Here is an 18,680-nt window from a genome sequence, read left to right on the forward strand (position 1 = left end):
CCCTGCCCAGTTTTCTTTTGCCTTTCTCTCTTTCTCGTTTTATACAAACACAGATTATACAAATATAATCTATAATTTATGTTTGTATAAAGCGAAAAAGAGAGAGATTTTTTATATACAAATATTTTTGTCAACGATTTATACAAACGAGAGGCTAACAACAATTTATACAAGTGGTCTGCCAGCGAAATTATACAAATCTGAAGAGGAGCCAACAAATTATACAATTGCTTCTTTTTGTATATATGTATAGCGAAATAGACATAGCTTTCAATTGTATATGTATAGCGAATTATACATATATATGTTTGCCATGGAGCGCAATTATGCAAACTTTGCTATAGTATACAAATATGATTTTTTTGTTTGCTATATGTGAAAGTTGCTCAATAAAAAATCCAGCCCATACATTACATACAACAACAACAATACAAATGCGTACAGAACAAAAATCAGATGACCCGGTACAACGTCTTCTTCTTCACGCGAATTCCAGCAGCAAAAATGCTCCGGTCCAGCAAATCAGAACCCAAAAACACAGTAGCAGTATGCTGCAAATTCAGTCCAGAAAAATGGCCCAGCAGCCTCAATCATGCCCGTGAGTCTCCCGCGTTCTCGGGTACGAAATCCAGGTGTCAAAATCTCCCATCTCTTTCGTCCTTGCTCTTCAAATCGGACGACTCTCCACTCATTTCCATTGGGAATGGGTACAAATTCCAGCTTGCAACCTTATCCTGAAGGGGATTCGAATTTCAAATGAAAAAAAATTCATCCATTTCCCACCCTGTTTTTGTACCTTAGTCTCCTCTATAAAAGCTCTTCTCTCTTCCATTGTTAAGGGTTAGGGGGGGGGGATTTTTTTTTAAGGGAGACAGTGAAAATGAAAAACACAAAAGGGAATTAAAGAAAAACAGAAGTATATTTTAGGGTGATAACTCTTATATAATTAAAGTTTTTGAGTTCATTACTTTCGAGTTTAAGCTTTCATCAGAATTCTCTGTTGCTGGTGGTGGAAAGCTTTGCTCCGCTCGAATTCTCAGTTTGCTGCCTCAAAAGAGGTATAGTTTCTTTACCTTTAGCTTTTCCTCTATTTATTTTGGAATTTAGAATGTTAGAAGTTGTTAAGTGAAATGATGAAGTGATATTTCTTAAATCCGTTTCTCAATTTTATTGTGAAAGCTAGCTGAATCTCTATCTTGTTTCGTTCGAATTATTTGATGTTTGTCTGATTTCAAGTTTGAATACATCGGCTATACATATGTGTTTTCTTTACTGTATAGCCATGGCTTTGGGTTGTTTTTCTTTTCTGTTCATGATTCCTTAGTTTAGACTCCCATTGTATTAGCCCAATATTGTAGAATTCGTATCTATTCTTGTGTAGCTTGAGTGTTATTTAGGTCCTGTTTTGTTTCGACCAATGACAACGTGATTATTGTTTATTGTAACCTAGAGGTCTTTAATGTGATTTACATCTTTAACATCAAAGTTTCCAGCTCCTCTTTAGTAAATGATTTGTTCGTTCCATGTGATGCCTTGTCTTTGTTGTTGTTATTGTTTGAAATAATTGATTTCCTAATTGCTGGCTTCCTTTTGTATTCGTTCTCTCTAGTGTAGCATTTGTATTTCCGAACCTCTTTAAATAGTTTCGCTGCTCTTTTCTAGGTCAAATGCTCCGTAAAAATTGAGTTCTTCCTTGCTAATGCCTCTCCTTATTTCAAAATATATTTCAATCTAGTTCGGATTTTTTAACATTACTTATCTTAGTTTTTTATGCCCTTTTGTGTTTTTTAGCTTGATACTTGCCTTTATTCGAATGCTATATTCGAAAGTACATCCTTACTTTGTGGTTGTCTGTTGCTTCCAGTGTATAACAACTTTTTAGAAAACAATTACTTATTCCTTATCATGTGTTACTACCTCAATAAGATGCCACCATCCGCCTGTCAGTGTTCATTTACCTCAATAAGATGCCACTATCCGCGTGTCAGTGTCCATTTATTTTCATGGAGTTTAACATGTTTTTGTTCCTTTTGCTATGTTAATAACAATTAATGTAGTTGTACTCTCACATTCCTCTTTATTAATTGTTAACCACTAAGTGTGTTTCTCCAAGTAGAATATGGTTTTTTCTTTATTTTATGCTTGTTACATCAAATATGTTGGATACATGGTGTTGCATCTTATTATTCAAAGTTTGGTCCCTCGTATTATTATCATGAGTATAGGTCGATTTTCTTGTCAAGGCTACGCCTGTTTGCTTTGGTATCATTGACTCTTCTAAATTATACCCGAGATTTTATGATGAGCTTTTAATTTGTATATTTTATTTTGTTTATGCATGATCTCTCTCGGATTGAGTCATTTGGACTCCATATGTTCTCCCTTGCATCTCGAAATAGGACAAGGAGACCTCAATTCCTCCTTTATCGAGTCAGCCAACAAAGGGAGCATATGTCCAAGGCTGAAAAACCAAAGATGCAGGTCCCAAGTACACTGATATACATTGTGATGTAGTCGATATACAACCATTGTATATTGCAACAGAAAATTGGACAAAAGCCCTCTTTAATTTTCCAGCTTTGTTTTGTATTGTAATTGGGCAAACAACCTATTTATTTTTTTGGTATTAATTTGCTAGTTTTAGGACAGGTGAAATTGGGCCTAAAGCCCAAAAGAAATTCAGTTTTTATATGATAGTCTAGGACAGGTACAAATGGGCTAAAGGCCCAAAACGAAAATAGGCCAAAGTATCGGCCCAGACGAACATAAACCGAACTTGGGCCCACCTCTTCTCTTCTTTGTTATTTAATTGCTCTTGCATGATTATTTGTTTGTTTAATTTTAAGGTTTCCAAAATTCAACTCCCCAAAAGATAACCATTTTGGAAATAATGACTTGTATTTTTCTAAAAATTAAATAAGCACTTATCTTATTACTTCAATTACTTTGAAATATTTTTCTCAAGGAGTCTTGTAATATTTCTCCTTTCTCCCTTAAGAATAATTTCAAGTTTCGAACTGTTTATTTTCGTAACTTAGTCATATTTGCTTTATTTTAAATCTGTTTAGCCAAATAGTTAATTACCGGATAACCGTATGTTAGCGGACATTTCAGGTGCTTTCAAACCCTTTCTGAAATGCTAATGTGAACCCCGAACCCCTTTAAGTATTTTCAATTTATTTCTGTTTTAATCTTTTGAAGAAATAAATAAAATAGTTTTCTTAATTTTCTTAAAAATTAAGTGACAACTCTTAAAATCATGTCGTTTTCTCTTTTATAATAAAACAGAATGACGACTCCACTGGGGATTTGAATGAGTTCTAACATCAAAGTAAACTTATTTGACTATTTGTTTAATTGCTTACTTGTTTCAATTCTTGTAAATTATAAATTGTTGCATTTCATGGCATTCGATTTCGCCAAATGGCAAATAGATTGCATTAGTAAAAAATGCGGTTACGTGGCTTATCACGACTGTCCTTCAGAGATACACTATTTGAATTCATTTGAAGTGATAAACGAATAGTTGGCTCATGGTCATTCAACGTCGTTTATTAGACTCCACCCTGTAGTTTGTCCGACTCAGGTAATCAGGTCTTATCTAAACCAACTCTTAGTCAACTAGTGTAGAGCGAAACCAAATTCCTTTTAGTGCATTGAACTAAGATGACCCAACACTCAAGACGTATTGGGCCCATTAGAAGCCCACCTTGTGTCGATTTGACCCATTGGTCAATAAAAGACAATCATGCTTATGTGTTTAAATTTGAAGGATGTATACGTCATTTGGCAAAACATTGTCTTTTGGGGTTGGGAGTTTAATAGTTTGTTTGAGTCGAAAAAGCATCAAGTTACCATTTCATCCAAAAGTGTGGACATTCAAAGATGACAAGAAATCAAAAAGAAGGACTGTCCATGGAAGCATAGTTTAGGATTGTACCCCTTCATGAGATTGATCATTTATATCCCTTTTCCCTATTATGTATCCCCTTTCAGTTTTATTTTTAAAATTTGTATAAATTTGGGTTTTGAGGCAATGCAATGTTTCAAACGACGTTATACATCTTTCGAATCGCTAGGCCTACCCTTGGCACAAAAGGGTCACCTATCTGTTTAGAACGCGCAATATTTGTTTGTGTTATAACTGCTTGTGTGAATATGTTGCTTCATTTGGAGATATTCTAGCTCACTCCTCTTCGAATTTTTTAGAACCCCTATGCATAAATATCAAGTCACTATCAAAAGTATGTCCAAATACTCTCTGAGTCTTTAGTTTCACAACAAAATTCGAACTTCACTTTTCAAATCTTACTTTCTCAAAAAAAAAAAAAAGTTAACCCTTTATCTCAAATCAAAAGAGATTCAAGCTGGTCGAACTACGTAGGACCTGAATTCTCCCTCGTTAGATACGTAGGCAGCCTTTCAAGGCTCGATCCCCAATTTTTAGAAATTTTATCTTTTCCAACTCTTGCAAGGAGAATAGAGTTTCATATCAATCGAAAATCGGAAATATGACAATGAAGATATAATCGACTTTGTCTCGACTCAAGTTGACGCTTCTTATTCACTAAGTTCAAAATCAAATAGACAAATTTCTGTCTATTTAGTCATTTCTCTAAACACGTGGGCTAGTTTATCTTTAAGTGGAGCAACTCTTATGTGTTTATATATATTTTATATTTTGTATTATTTATTATCTACATAGACTAACACATTTATCTTTTGAGTTATTTTTCTTTGTCAGGTACTTAGAGCTGATCTGTGTTGATAAGTTGACTGGTTATCCTTATTTCACAAGATCTAAGGCCCCAAATATTCTTTCCCCGATCAAATTTCGCAAAAAGGAAAGGCAGTAATGGGTGATAACAATGACGAGGTTGGCTTGACTGATGTTGTCATGGCTCAACCCGCCGCCACTGATCAAAATGAATTAATTATGCAATTGATGCAACAAATCGCCGAAATGAGGGTCGAAATGCAGAGGAGGCAAGATTTGTCTAACCCGATTTTCGCTTTCAATACTCCAGGAGATAGGAGACCTCCACTCTACTTTCCTCCTTCAAACGCAGAACATGCTCATAACCCTCCCTCCAATCCTGCTCAGAATCCCTCAACCATCGACCCAACCGCCCCAAATCCCCATCAGGCCTCCGTCTCTTACCAAGCGCCACCTCCTCCTCAAGGTACCAACCCCAAACCTTCCCTCCTCATCAACATATCAACCTACAAGCTTGCCCTCCCCCTCAAAATCAAAATGTTAACAATCCGCAAACCTTCCCCCATCACCAAAATCAGCATACCAACCCACAAACTTTCCCCCAAAACTACTAAGCCCCTCAAAATGCCCGGAGTCCCTCTATTGCTCCACCTCTACCTCAAAAAACTACTTTTCAAATCCCAGTCCCAAAAGAGCCCTATGCCAACTGTTTCGAGCTTGATCACTATGAGGAATATGAGAGAGAGTAGAGGTCAAATGAAGAGGCAACCAAGCTGAATATGAAAGAAGAGATCAGGAAAGCCATGAAGGAGCTGCACTATATTCCTGAAGTCGATGGGTTGAGATATGAGGATCTGTCCATCCATCAGAATCTGGACCTCTCGGAAGGGTTTAAAGTGCCGAAATTTGACACTTTCGGAGGAACAGGGAATCCATTGGCGCACCTGAGAGCCTACTGTGACCAACTCGTAGGAGTTGGCAGGAAAGAAGCCTTGTTAATGCGGTTCTTTAGCCGAAGTTTAAGTGGAGAAGCGTTGGAATGGTTTACCTCTCTTGAGATAAAGCAATGGTCTAACTGGAATGCACTAGCTAAGGATTTTGTCGAACGGTTCACCTACAATGTGGAGATCGTTCCTGATCACTATTCTTTGGAGAGAATTAAACGGAAATCCCCTGAAAGCTATCGTGAATATGCGCATAGGTGGAGGAAAGAGGCCGCCCGAGTTCGATCCTCTATGTCTGAGAAGGAGATCATTGAAGTGTTCATACGCATTCAAGAGCCAGAGTATTATGACAGGATAATGTTGCTCATTGGAGCAAAATTTGCGGAGATAGTCAAGGTAGGTGAGGCTATCGAAGATGGGATTAAAACTGGAAAGATTTCTCGCGTTGTCGCCCCAACCGAATCTTCAAGATTGTTAAAAAAGAAGAGAGATGACGTGTCTTTTATTTCCTGCGCATCTGATGGAAAAGGTCACTTCAGAAAATCCTCACCTTACAAAGGTTATCCTCGAGCTCCACAAAATTCATATCCAACTTTTTATACTCAATCAGGTTATCACACTCCACCACCGAGTTACCAAATTCTACCTCTTAATTACCAAACTCCACAATCGAGTTATCAAATTTCACCTCTTGTTTACCAAACTCCACCTCCACATTACCAAAATACCCATCCATATTACCAAGCTCCAGCAGTTAATTGTTCAAATATCCAATCAAGTTACCAAACTCCACCCCCGCACTACCAAAACACCCCTCTTAGTTACCGAGCTTCACAATACCCAAATTTCCAAATGCATGCACCAACGCACCAAAATCCTCTAAACTACCGTCAAGTACCTTCACATCCAGGAAATAATTACTATCCTCCTCGCCCAAATCTTGAGAAGAAACCTTCTAGAGTCTTGATTCCTTTGGTTGAGAGTCGAACACAACTTTTTGAGAGATTGAAATCAGCTGGCTTGATAGAAACAATTGATCCAAAAAATATCAATGTCAACTCCAAGCTTTATAGACCCGATCTTCACTGTGCTTACCATTCATGAGGTACTGGGCATATTACTGAGGATTGTATCAACTTGAAGCATAAAATTCAAGACTTGATAGATCAGAAGGGGTTCACTCTTCAGACTGCCACTCCTAATGTCAATAGTAACCTCATGTCAAATCATGGAGGGGTGACTATTAATATGATTGAAGTCAAAGAAGATTTGAATGTGGAGAAAGTTATAATCTCAACCAACCTTTTAAAGCTTGAGAAATTTGTAACCTCTCCAATCAAAAGATAGAAATCCAAATTTGTGATCATGGCACCTTATCAAGCCTTTGCTTTAGTGCCGAAAAAGGGTCAGAACAAACAGAAGATCGATCAAGGTTTTCCAAAATCATTGTCTCACTTATATCAGTCTTTTCCAATGCAAAATGGTCTAGGGGAAGGAGTCAAAAATTTGTTCAAAGAAAGTGATATTGTGCTTGAAGAGATGATCGAGACACCAGTCATACTAGACAACGAGTCAAAGGAGCAAATGCCTAGTTGGACATTCACTTCGCTCTTGATTCCTCGCTCATCTTGGTAGACATAAACAATTTTCTATGTTATTTCTAAAATTAGTGGTGTTCCAATGAGGCTCGACACCCATCTTTTACTCTATTTTTGCCTCACTATGTTTTAAATCTCCCTCCTAATCTTTTGAAAGAAGGCAAAACGATTTATTGTCATGGCCAAAGTTCTTATTTTCCTATTTCAAATGAACAACTCCTTTATTGCAAAAAATTGCTTTACTTGCTTTATATTTACTATCTAACAGTATCTGACTATGATTTCAGTGAAAATATTTTCAAATCTGTCAATATCATGTCATGTCACAAGCTGAATGAACAAAATGAGGTAGATGCAGACGAATTTAAGGACTACAATGAGAAGATCATGGTACCCAAACACCTGGTTGAAGAATTCAGACAGTTCGAAAGTCACGATAAGCAGAATTCAGAAGAGACCGGAATAGTAAATCAAGAAAATGATGAGTGCATCAAAGAAATCAAAACCGGTGCCTATCTGACAAAAGCACAAGAAAGAGAACTCACCAGTTTTCTTAAAGAAGACATTGAGACATTTGTTTGATGACATCACATAGTTGAGCATGAATATTGGATATCACAAGTCATCAATTTACTCAAATGTTGTCAAAGATACCACGTTTGAAAACTCGATTTCTATCTTTTCCTTGTAACCGCCTTTATTTGCTTGGTTTAGATTTTATCCCTTGTAATGAACTACGTCTGACCTGAATTCTCAAGAATGAGATATGTAGGCGGCCGATGTCGGCTTCGGTCATTTCCTTAGTTAAATTTTCATATTTCTGTTGATCCTCGAGAGGGGAACTACGTTTGACCTAATTCCTGCCTCAACGGGATACGTAGGCACCATGACGGCTCGGTTATATCTCCCATAAGATTTCTATTTTTCTTTATAATAGAAACTGGGATAGAATTTTTGAGAGGGACTAAAAAATTTAAAAGAGAAAGATATTTTTTCCAACAAGTCAAGATTGAAGATACATTGCTAGTTGCAACTGGGACAGAATTTTTGAGAGGGTCTCAAAAATTCTACAAGTCATATATCAACAGTTCGAGATACCTCAAGACAACTAACTGGGACAGAAATTTTTTAGGATGACCTCAAAAATTCCTTTAAGCATCACTAGAAGTTTGTAGTAAATTTCGTATATTTCGAGCATATTAGAAGTTTAAAGCTAACTCCAAATGATCTTTGGCATCGTTAAAGTTCATAGTCAACTGCAGTAATCTCCGACACTTTTGAATTCTAGAGTCAACTACAAAACTTCTCGATTGTAGTAGATTTCGGGCGGACCATGTCAGAAATTTCCCAAGCCTTAAGATTTTTGAATTTTCCAGAAAAAGCTATCGGACACACCAAAGTTTCGAACCAATGACGTTCATTTAAGCTTGACGTGACATGACACTTGGCAGTGACCTTTTTCAATTACAGCTTTTGAAAACCTTTTTCTTAAAGATTTTGTCTATATGTTTCAAATATTTTTGCATAAAAAGTTTCGTCTTGTCTATCGAGAAGCAGGAGATTAGAACGATCAACTGAAGATAGCAAGACAAGGAGTAAGTGATTGAAGAAGTCACACATATCAGTTTGTTTTAAAAACTAACAATTTTTCTGTGGATGCATGTCTATGAGATTGCCTCAAGTTCATCATATTTCTCCATTCCAAGAATATGGAGAAGTTAAAAGGGTGAGGAGTTCCCTAAAATTGACAACTTTTATGTGGATGCAAGAAAGTCATTGAAGTTTTTCAGAGGAAAAAGAAAGAGTTCAGAATACGAGCAACAACACCTCGTTTAAATTCTCAGCAAAGCATGAGTCACATTGAAAACAAAGTGTTCAAAATGGGAACAAGTGAAAGCATCACTCTAAACATATACAAGCATCTTCGATGACACGAAATTACATTTTTCAGCATTAAGAACGTTTGAAGAATATTCACGAATTTCGTCGATATCAGAGGCGGTAATGTAAACTACCCAGAGGGACATCGTCTTTACCACCCGGATGGACATTCATAAAGTATTATCAAATGAGATAATACCATAACGCAGAGGGACATCATCGTTATTTTATCAATGGAATATTATCATCCTACAGACGGATCTTCATTATTATTATCCTACCAATGGATCAACATTATCCTACCAATAGACCATCAACATTATCCTACCAATGGATCAACATCATCCTACCGACAGATCTTCTTCATTATCATCATTATCCTACCAACAGATCTTTATTATCATCATCCTACCAATGGATCTTCATAAATATTATCATATCAGTGGATCATTATTAATCATCATTTTATCGATGGAGCATTATCATCATATCAATGATGTAGCATCATCTTACAGATAGATCAACATCACTTTACCAATGGATTATCGTCATCCTATCAATGAAACATCATCATTATCCTATCGACGGAGTACCATTATCATCCTATCGATGGAGCATCATCATCATCCTATCGATGGAGTAGCATCATCATCCTATCATTATCGTCATCTTATCAATGAGGAATTATTATCCTATCAATGGAGCATCAACATCATCATCTTATTGATGGAGCATTATCATCATCCTATCGATGGATTACCATCATCATCCTATCATTATCATTATCCTACCAATGCATCATCATTATCCTACCAATGAATCATCGACATTATCCTAACAATGGATCATCATTATCCTACCAATGGATCATCAACATTATCCTATCAATGGATCAATATCATCCTACTGACGAATCTTCATTATCATTATCCTACCAATGGATTAACATTATCCTATCAATGGATCATAAACATTATCCTACCGAAGAATCTTTAACATCAACATTATCATCCTATCGATGGAGTAGCATTATCATCTTATCAATGAAGAATTATTATCCTATCAATAAAGCATCAACATCATCATCCTATCGATGGAGCATTATCATGATCCTATCGATGGAGAAACATCATCATATCATTATTGTCATCCTATCAATGAAGAATCATTATCCTACCAATGGAGCATCAACATCATCATCCTATCAATGAAACATTAGCATCATCATCATCCTATCGATGGAGAAACATCATCCTATCATTATCATCATCTTACCAATGAAGAATCATCATCATTATTTTCATTTGCAAGAACGTTACCAAGAGAGCCATCAACATATTACATCAATCTATATTTTATTATTTTGATATCAAAGAAAGAGTACATTTGAAGAATTTTTATTGGCCTAACGTCAAGATGAAGGAACTGACGTTAAATGTTCAATGAGAGCGACTAAGTGTCAACATGGTAAAAGACGCTATCTCTCCATTTGAATTACATTTTTATGCTAATGAGTTTTATCTCAGTCTTTGTCGAGAGCATCCAAGAGGATGAATTCTCAAGTCAAACCACAGGTGCGGACGACATCAACAAGGATGCAGCACAACGTGGAACTTTTTCTTAACAGCGAACTGGGACATAGTCCGAAGAGGAGTGCCAAACTCTTAGGACGCGAGCTGAGGAGCGATTTCCACCACAATCAAACCACACCCCTATCAAAAGGCATGTGGGTTTTTCTTTAGGTTTATCGGCTTCAGTTTCGCATCTAGAAAATTTTGATTTTCACCGGAAGCAACTTTCCAATCTGAGTGACAATGCGCCAAGAACTTTGGAAATTATGTCAGTGTAAATTCTTACTTATATGTGAAGAGCTCCACATTCATGGTTGAGAGGTTGCAAGCCTCTTTTTCATACTCGACTTATTTGTCACTCCTCTAGAACCAAAGGTTATCTAGCATAATAGATTTCCTTTTCAACCAATTGAGTCGAACTACAAGCAACCTAATTCCTAATGTTTAAGGATATGTAGGCGAGCTCAATGTTGAAAACTCGGCTGTATTCCAGCAATATCTCTCAAATGTTAGTCCCAAGCATTTTGATTTATTCACAATTCGATATCGGGATAACTTTTGAATTCTTTCAAAATTGTGCGTCAAATCAAGCGTATCGAACTACAAATGGCCTGAGTTCTCATATAGCCTGAGATATGTAGGAAACCCATTGCCAGGGGTTCGACCATAGTTTCTAAAGTCCGTACCAAAAACTCTTTTCTAAAGGATTAAGATGTGGTCGGTCAAAATTGGATTTGTCAATTTCATTTGCCTTGAACTTCTTTCATCAATCCAAGTCAAACGAAGGACAGTTGTTGACACCCAATTTTGACCCTCCACGATTGGAATTAATTCTCAAGCTTCTTAGATTTCAAATGATTTGGGATAATTAGTATTTTATAAAAAAAAAAAATTAAAAAAAATGCTTTTCAGGCTATTTTAAAAGTAATTTTAGTCACTTTTATAATTTCTAAATAATAAATATATTTTTATACAATTAGTATGTTTATTAATATTTGAAAGTCATTCCAAAAGATTTGACACTTTTAGTTAATTATTTTATTAATTCACTCTAGTTTAAGTTATGGTTATAATTTTAAATTATTTAGTTTATAGTTAAGTTAATTATTTTGTTTTCGTTAAAATTAAGAAGCTCGTTAATTAATTAATTTTAATTAATTTTATTTAAATTTTAGCCGAATTGGCTAATCAAACTAAATTTGATTACATTCTAAATTCATTAGGCTATAATTTTAATCCATGGGCCAAATCCTCAATTCAAAAACTAACCAATTTCTTCCATCCATTAAAAGACCAATTTTGGGCCATTTGAAGTGATCCAATTCAGCCCAAACCCACTTCCCATTCCTTATTTTCAATTAAACTTGCCAAAAGCCTAAACCAGCCCAATTGTTTTCTCTGCCAAAAAATAAAATAAAAAATCCAGCCCATACATTACATGCAATAACAACAATACAAACGCGTACAGAACAAAAACCAGATGATCCGGTACAACGTCTTCTGCTTCACGCGAATTCCAGCAGCAAAAATGCTCCGGTCCAGTAAATCAGAACCCAAAAACACAGCAGCAGTACGTTGCAAATCCAGTCCAGTAAAATGGCCCAACAGCCTCAACCTTGCCCGTGAGTCTCCCTCGTTCTCTTGTACGAAATCCAGGTGTCAAAATCTCCCATCTCTTTCGTCCTTGTTCTTCAAATCGAACGTCTTTCCACTCATTTTTGTTGGGAATGGGTACAAATTCCAGCTTGCTCCGCTCGAATTCCTAGTTCGCCTCCTCATAAGAGGTATAGTTTCTTTACCTTTAGCTATTCCTCTATTTATTTTGGAATTTAGAATGTTAGAAATTGTTAAGTGAAATGATGAAGTGATATTTCTTAAATCAGTTTCTCAATTTTATTATGAAAGCTAGCTGAATCTCTATCTTGTTTCGTTCGAGTTGTTTGATGTTTGTCTGATTTCAAGTTTGAATACATCGGCTATACATACGTGTTTTATTTACTGTACAGCCATGGCTTTGTGTTATTTTTCCTTTCTGTTCATGATTCCTTGGCTTAGACTCTCATTGTATTAGCCCAATATTGTAGAATTCGTATCTATTCTTGTGTAGCTTGAGTGTTATTTAGGTCCTGTTTTGCTTCGACCAATGACAACGTGATTATTGTTTATTGTAACCTAGAGGTCTTTAATGTGATTTACATCTTTAACATCAAAGTTTCCAGCTCCTCTTTAGTAAATGATTTGTTCGTTCCATGTGATGCCTTGTCTTTGTTGTTGTTATTGTTTGAAATAATTGATTTCCTAATTGCTGGCTTCCTTTTGTATTCGTTCTCTCTAGTGTAGCATTGGTATTTCCGAACCTCTTTAAATAGTTTCGCTGCTCTTTTCTAGGTCAAATGCTCCGTAAAAATTGAGTTCTTCCTTGCTAATGCCTCTCCTTATTTCAAAATATATTTCAATCTAGTTCGGATTTTTTAACATTACTTATCTTAGTTTTTTATGCCCTTTTGTGTTTTTTAGCTTGCTACTTGCCTTTATTCGAATGCTATATTCGTAAGTACATCCTTACTTTGGGGTTGCCTGTTGCTTCCAGTGTATAGCAACCTTTTAGAAAACAATTATTTATTCCTTATCATGTGTTACTACCTCAATAAGATGCCACCATCCACCTGTCAGGGTTCATTTATTTTCATGGAGTTTAACATGTTTTTGTTCCTTTTGCTATGTTAATAACAATTAATGTAGTAGTACTCTCACATTCCTCTTTATTAATTGTTAACCACTAAGTGTGTTTCTCCAAGTAGAATATGGTTTTTTCTTTATTTTATGATTGTTACATCAAATATGTTGGATACATGGTATTGCATCTTATTATTCAGAGTTAGGTCCCTCATATTATTATCATGAGTATAGGTCGATTTTCTTGTCAAGGCTACGCCTGTTTGCTTTGGTATCACTGACTCTTCTAAATTATACCCGAGATTTCATGATGAGCTTTTAATTCGTATATTTTATTTTGTTTATGCATGAAATCTCTCTGATTGATTCATTTGTACTCCACATGTTCTCCCTTGCATCTCGAAATAGGACAAGGAGACCTCAATTCCTCCTTTATCGAGTCAACCAACAAAGGGAACATATGTCCAAGGCTGAAAAATCAAAAATATAGGTCCCAAGAGCCAAATACACTGATATACAGTGTGATGCAGTCGATATACAACCATTGTATATTGCAACAAAAAATGGGCCAAAGCCCTCTTTAATTTTCCATCTTTGTTTTGTATTGTAATTGGGCAAAAAGCCCATTTATTTTTTTGGTATTAATTTGCTAGTTTTAGGACAGGTGAAATTGGGCCTAAAGCCCAAAAGAAATTCAGTTTTTATATGATAGTCTAGGACAGGTACAAATGGGCTAAAGACCCAAAACGAAAATAGTCCCAAGTATCGGCCCAGGCAAACATAAACCGGACTTGGGCCCACTTCTTCTCTTCTTTGTTATTTAATTGCTCTTGCATGATTATTTGTTTATTTAATTTTAAGGTTTCCAAAATTCAACTCCCCAAAAGATAACCATTTTTGAAATAATTACTTGTATTTTTCTTAAAATTAAATAAGCACTTATCTTATTACTTCAATTACTTTGAAATATTTTTCTCAAGGAGTCCCTTGTAATATTTCTCCTTTCTCCCTTAAGAATAATTTCAAGTTTCGAACTGTTTATTTTCATAACTTAGTCATATATGCTTTATTTTAAAACTGTTTAACCAAATAGTTAATTACTGGATAACCGCATGTTAGCGGACATTTCAGGTGCTTTCAAACCCTTCCTGAAATGCTAATGTGAACCTCGAACCCCTTTAAGTATTTTCAATTGATATCTGTTTTAATCTTTTGAAAAAATAAATAAAATAGTTTTCTTAATTTTCTTAAAAATTAAGTGGCGACTCTTAAAATCATGTCGTTTTCTCTTTTATAATAAAACAAACTGATTGAGTAAAAAAAGGAAAACAAATTGACAGAAGAAAAATAATCGAGGGAGAGAGAAACGTTTGAAAAAAATAATCTGATTTTTGAATTAATTTTAACTGATTGAGTAAAAAAAGGAAAACAAATATTCCTATTTTGTTTTGAATCTCCTAAATTTATGGCATTATTAATTATCCTTAATGTATTAAAATTAATGACTATAAATTAATTATCCATTTTTTTTCTTTTTATGATTTAAAAAAAATGTTTTTTTGTATTATTATGATTTTTTTTTAAAATAAAATGTTACAACCTAAATTTTTTTATTGTTACAACTTGAAAGTTTTATTATACTGTCATAACTTAAAAATATTAGTCTTATATATGTCATTTATAAAATTTTCACGGGTGAGATTGGTCATATTAATTAGGAGCATTTGGTTATGGCATGTTATTTGACCCAAATTAATTTGGGGTGAAGTCATTAACCCACTTATGGACTTGATATGTTTGGGCCACTCAAGTTTGGCCCAATCTTCTTCCTAAAGATTGAAAAACTTCCTCGGTGTGATTATTGCAGCCCAAATAGTAAAATACACTATCATAAATAGGGGTGTACAAAATCGAACCGAAAATCAAACCAAACCGCAAATCGAGTCAACCCGGAAAAAAATCTGACTAGTGGTTTGGTTTGACTTGGTTTGGTTTTGAAAAAAGAAAACCCGACTATATTTGGGTTGGTTTGGTTTTAACTAAACAAAACCAACCCGAGACCAAACCAACTCGACATTACATATATAATTTTAAATTTATTTATACATAAAAATATTTACTTTGATATAATTTTTTAAATATTTCTTATACTTTTTCATAGTTTTTATCTTTTAATATATTATTTCAAGTTTGAAACTTAGAATTATGAATGGGCCAATAAATATTATAGTTCATAGATGTTGGTAATTAACTAATTATAATAAAGCTTAAATCAAAATCAAATTAATACTAATGCAAAAAGAAAATCAATTCAACACGACAATAATATTGAATAATTGTTCTTTAGTTTTACATTGGTTTAGACAATTAAAATACATAACCTAATTTAATTTCCTTTAATATTTAGTCATGTAACTAATACTTATTAAACTTAATTTTAGCATGATTTAGTACTTTTAAATTATGATCATTTTCATTATGACTTGTTAATTTGCAATATTTGTTTTACGCGATTTCATTATTATTATTTTTGTTGGATATTTTAGTGTCATTAATCATATCATATTGTGTTATATTTTTAAGAAGCATCTTAGATAGTTGTATTTTGGTAGGACTAAAGAAATATTTGAAGTACAAGTAAATTATATGTTTGTATGAATACTTTACCGGAAAAACCCAAAACAACCCGAAAAACCCGAATTTTATTGATTTGGTTTGGTTTATAAATTTAAAAATCCGACACAAATGGTTTGGTTTGATATTTGAAAAACCTGAACCAACCATACCATGTACACCCCTAATCATAAACAAAAAAAATTTCCCATGGTGAATTAGTGAAAAAAATGTGTTACAAAACATTATATTTTCTTTCATTTTTCACCGAGTTAGTTCACTGGAAAAATAAATGATGAGAAACAGATTCTCACTGAAATAGTGAGAAACTTTCTAATTTTTCCGTATGAAAATATTACTATTTTTTTTTCTTTGTTCACTGCCGATTCAATAAAAATATATGTCGGAATAACCACTAAACATTTTTAGTGGAAAAAAGTGATTTTTTTAGTAGTGATATTTACATTCCTTTGTACAACATATAGGAAACGTATACTTAGGATTTCACTAATATTCAATGATCGTATAATTAGATTGTTAATTTGTTATAATACTAATAATATAATTTAACTTGCTATAAAAGATTATTTGACTTATTCTTTAGGTTACTAATTCAACCTATTATACATTGTTACTTATAATCACTACTTTTCAAAGGACCTTAAATTCATTGTTCTCCTATACAAGAATGCCTCATGGAAAAAAAAAACTCTACTTTAAATATCATTTTCACATTGTGAAACTTGTCATGACTTCATGTTATAAAGAGAGAATATAAATTACATTTTACACATAGAAAAATAAATTATATCAAACCACTTTGGATACCGTTACATGCATGTGAGAGACAAGTGTATTCTATAACAGCGTGTTGCATTTACCCCTAGTCTTGAATAGAATGACCAATCCCGGGACTATGACCCCGTCCATAAGGACTGAATCCGTCTACACGGCCAGGAGGTGGAACTGAACTTGGTGGTGTAACGGGTGCCATTGGTGTTGTAAGTGCAGGCTCATCGTCAAATGTTTCCTTCTTTGTTGCATAAACCACATTAGAGTTTTCATTGCGATTTTTTACCCTCCAATCTTGCATTTTCGATACCATAGTGTGGCTACGAGGTCCTGAGACATCATTGATAAGTTTGAACTTCATGAATCGTCCCTCGATAGATTGGATAATGTGAGAGAATAATATTGAAAAGATAAGGTAAGTAAGGATTGTTTCTACTTTTGTTTGAGCCATGAAGAGAAGTAGAGAAATATATTATGAATTGATAAGAGGGATGCTTAATATACTCTTTAACCTATAGTATTTATAGCAAAATAAGTGATATGAAGTCATGAAGGTTTATTGGTCCACATTAATTGGAGAATCTCATGTGCATTAAAGAAAAATAAATATTAGAGACGCAGTAATTACATTGTCCTAATATAATGTGTGGTACGTAAAAGCTGCAATGCTACCCTGTCCTCTTTGTTCTTATTATGCCATGCAAGATTTTATAACAGCCTAAATTCTTCAGCCCTTCACTTCTAAGATTAGAGCACGTATAATATATAAACGTGTCTTTCAAGTTAATCTTATCTGATATATTTGTTCTCCAATTTTTAGTATGCACAAATAGACATTTAAATTTGTATAAAGTTGAACAAGTAGACACTCATGTCTTACATGGTGTTCTACACGACATCCTACGTATACTATGCCCTATCTCCTTGTTCAACTTCATAGTACATGTTTAAGTGTTTACTTGTGTACGCCAAAAGTTGAAAGACATAAATACCAGCTAGCTAATACCAAGTTAAATGACATATTTATGTATTATGCCCTTTCTTTTAAAAAATATAGTATTTGAATCAATTTGCGTACATCATTAACCATATTTTACAATGGAAAGTTTTTTACACGAACATGCATGTCGGTTTTAGCCAATGCTAGACAATTGTCATTCATTTCAGGCATGAAAGAGTAGTTTTCACTATCTTCAAAATCATAATTCTTTGTAGTATGTAAGTTGAAGTTGACCAAATCGTGATTATCAATTTACTATCACACAAAATGAAATTAAACTTAAAAACATCTTAGACCATACCAAACCGACTCGACATGGTAAGGATAAGCATTTTTACGAAACAAAATAAAAAATTATCAAACCAATATTTTCAAGACCAAACCATACCGTATAAAGAACACCCTTAACCATATTAAGTGAATTCAAGCTTGCAACACATAGGAGTATCTTTCCGCCTCAATTTACGTGATATTTATTTTTCGTTTAGTTGACCAACACCTTTCCGCATATATTTCGTACTCCTTTGTTTCAATTAATTATATGTCACACTTTTCTTTTTAATGCCATTTTATTCTGTAATCAGAAACAACTTAACTTTAAAATTTCTCATTTATCCTTAATATAAAGATATATAGCCATTCAAATATTGTTTAAGATTGTTTTAGACCACTAATTTCAAAAGTTCTCATTTTTTTCTTAAAATCTGTATTAAGTCAAAAGGTGTCACATAAATTGAGACAAAAAAGTAATAATTTGCTTTTAATTCATTTTACTCTTAATAAGATTATTTTAAAAATCTTTTCTTTTACATTTGAAACTTTGTGTCCGATCAAATAAGAAAATAATAATTTTATGTAATAAAATAAATTGGACACTTGAAGGGACAA

Source organism: Solanum tuberosum, unplaced genomic scaffold, assembly GCF_000226075.1.
Source record: "Solanum tuberosum cultivar DM 1-3 516 R44 unplaced genomic scaffold, SolTub_3.0 scf00396, whole genome shotgun sequence".
Taxonomy (NCBI): Eukaryota; Viridiplantae; Streptophyta; class Magnoliopsida; order Solanales; family Solanaceae; genus Solanum; species Solanum tuberosum.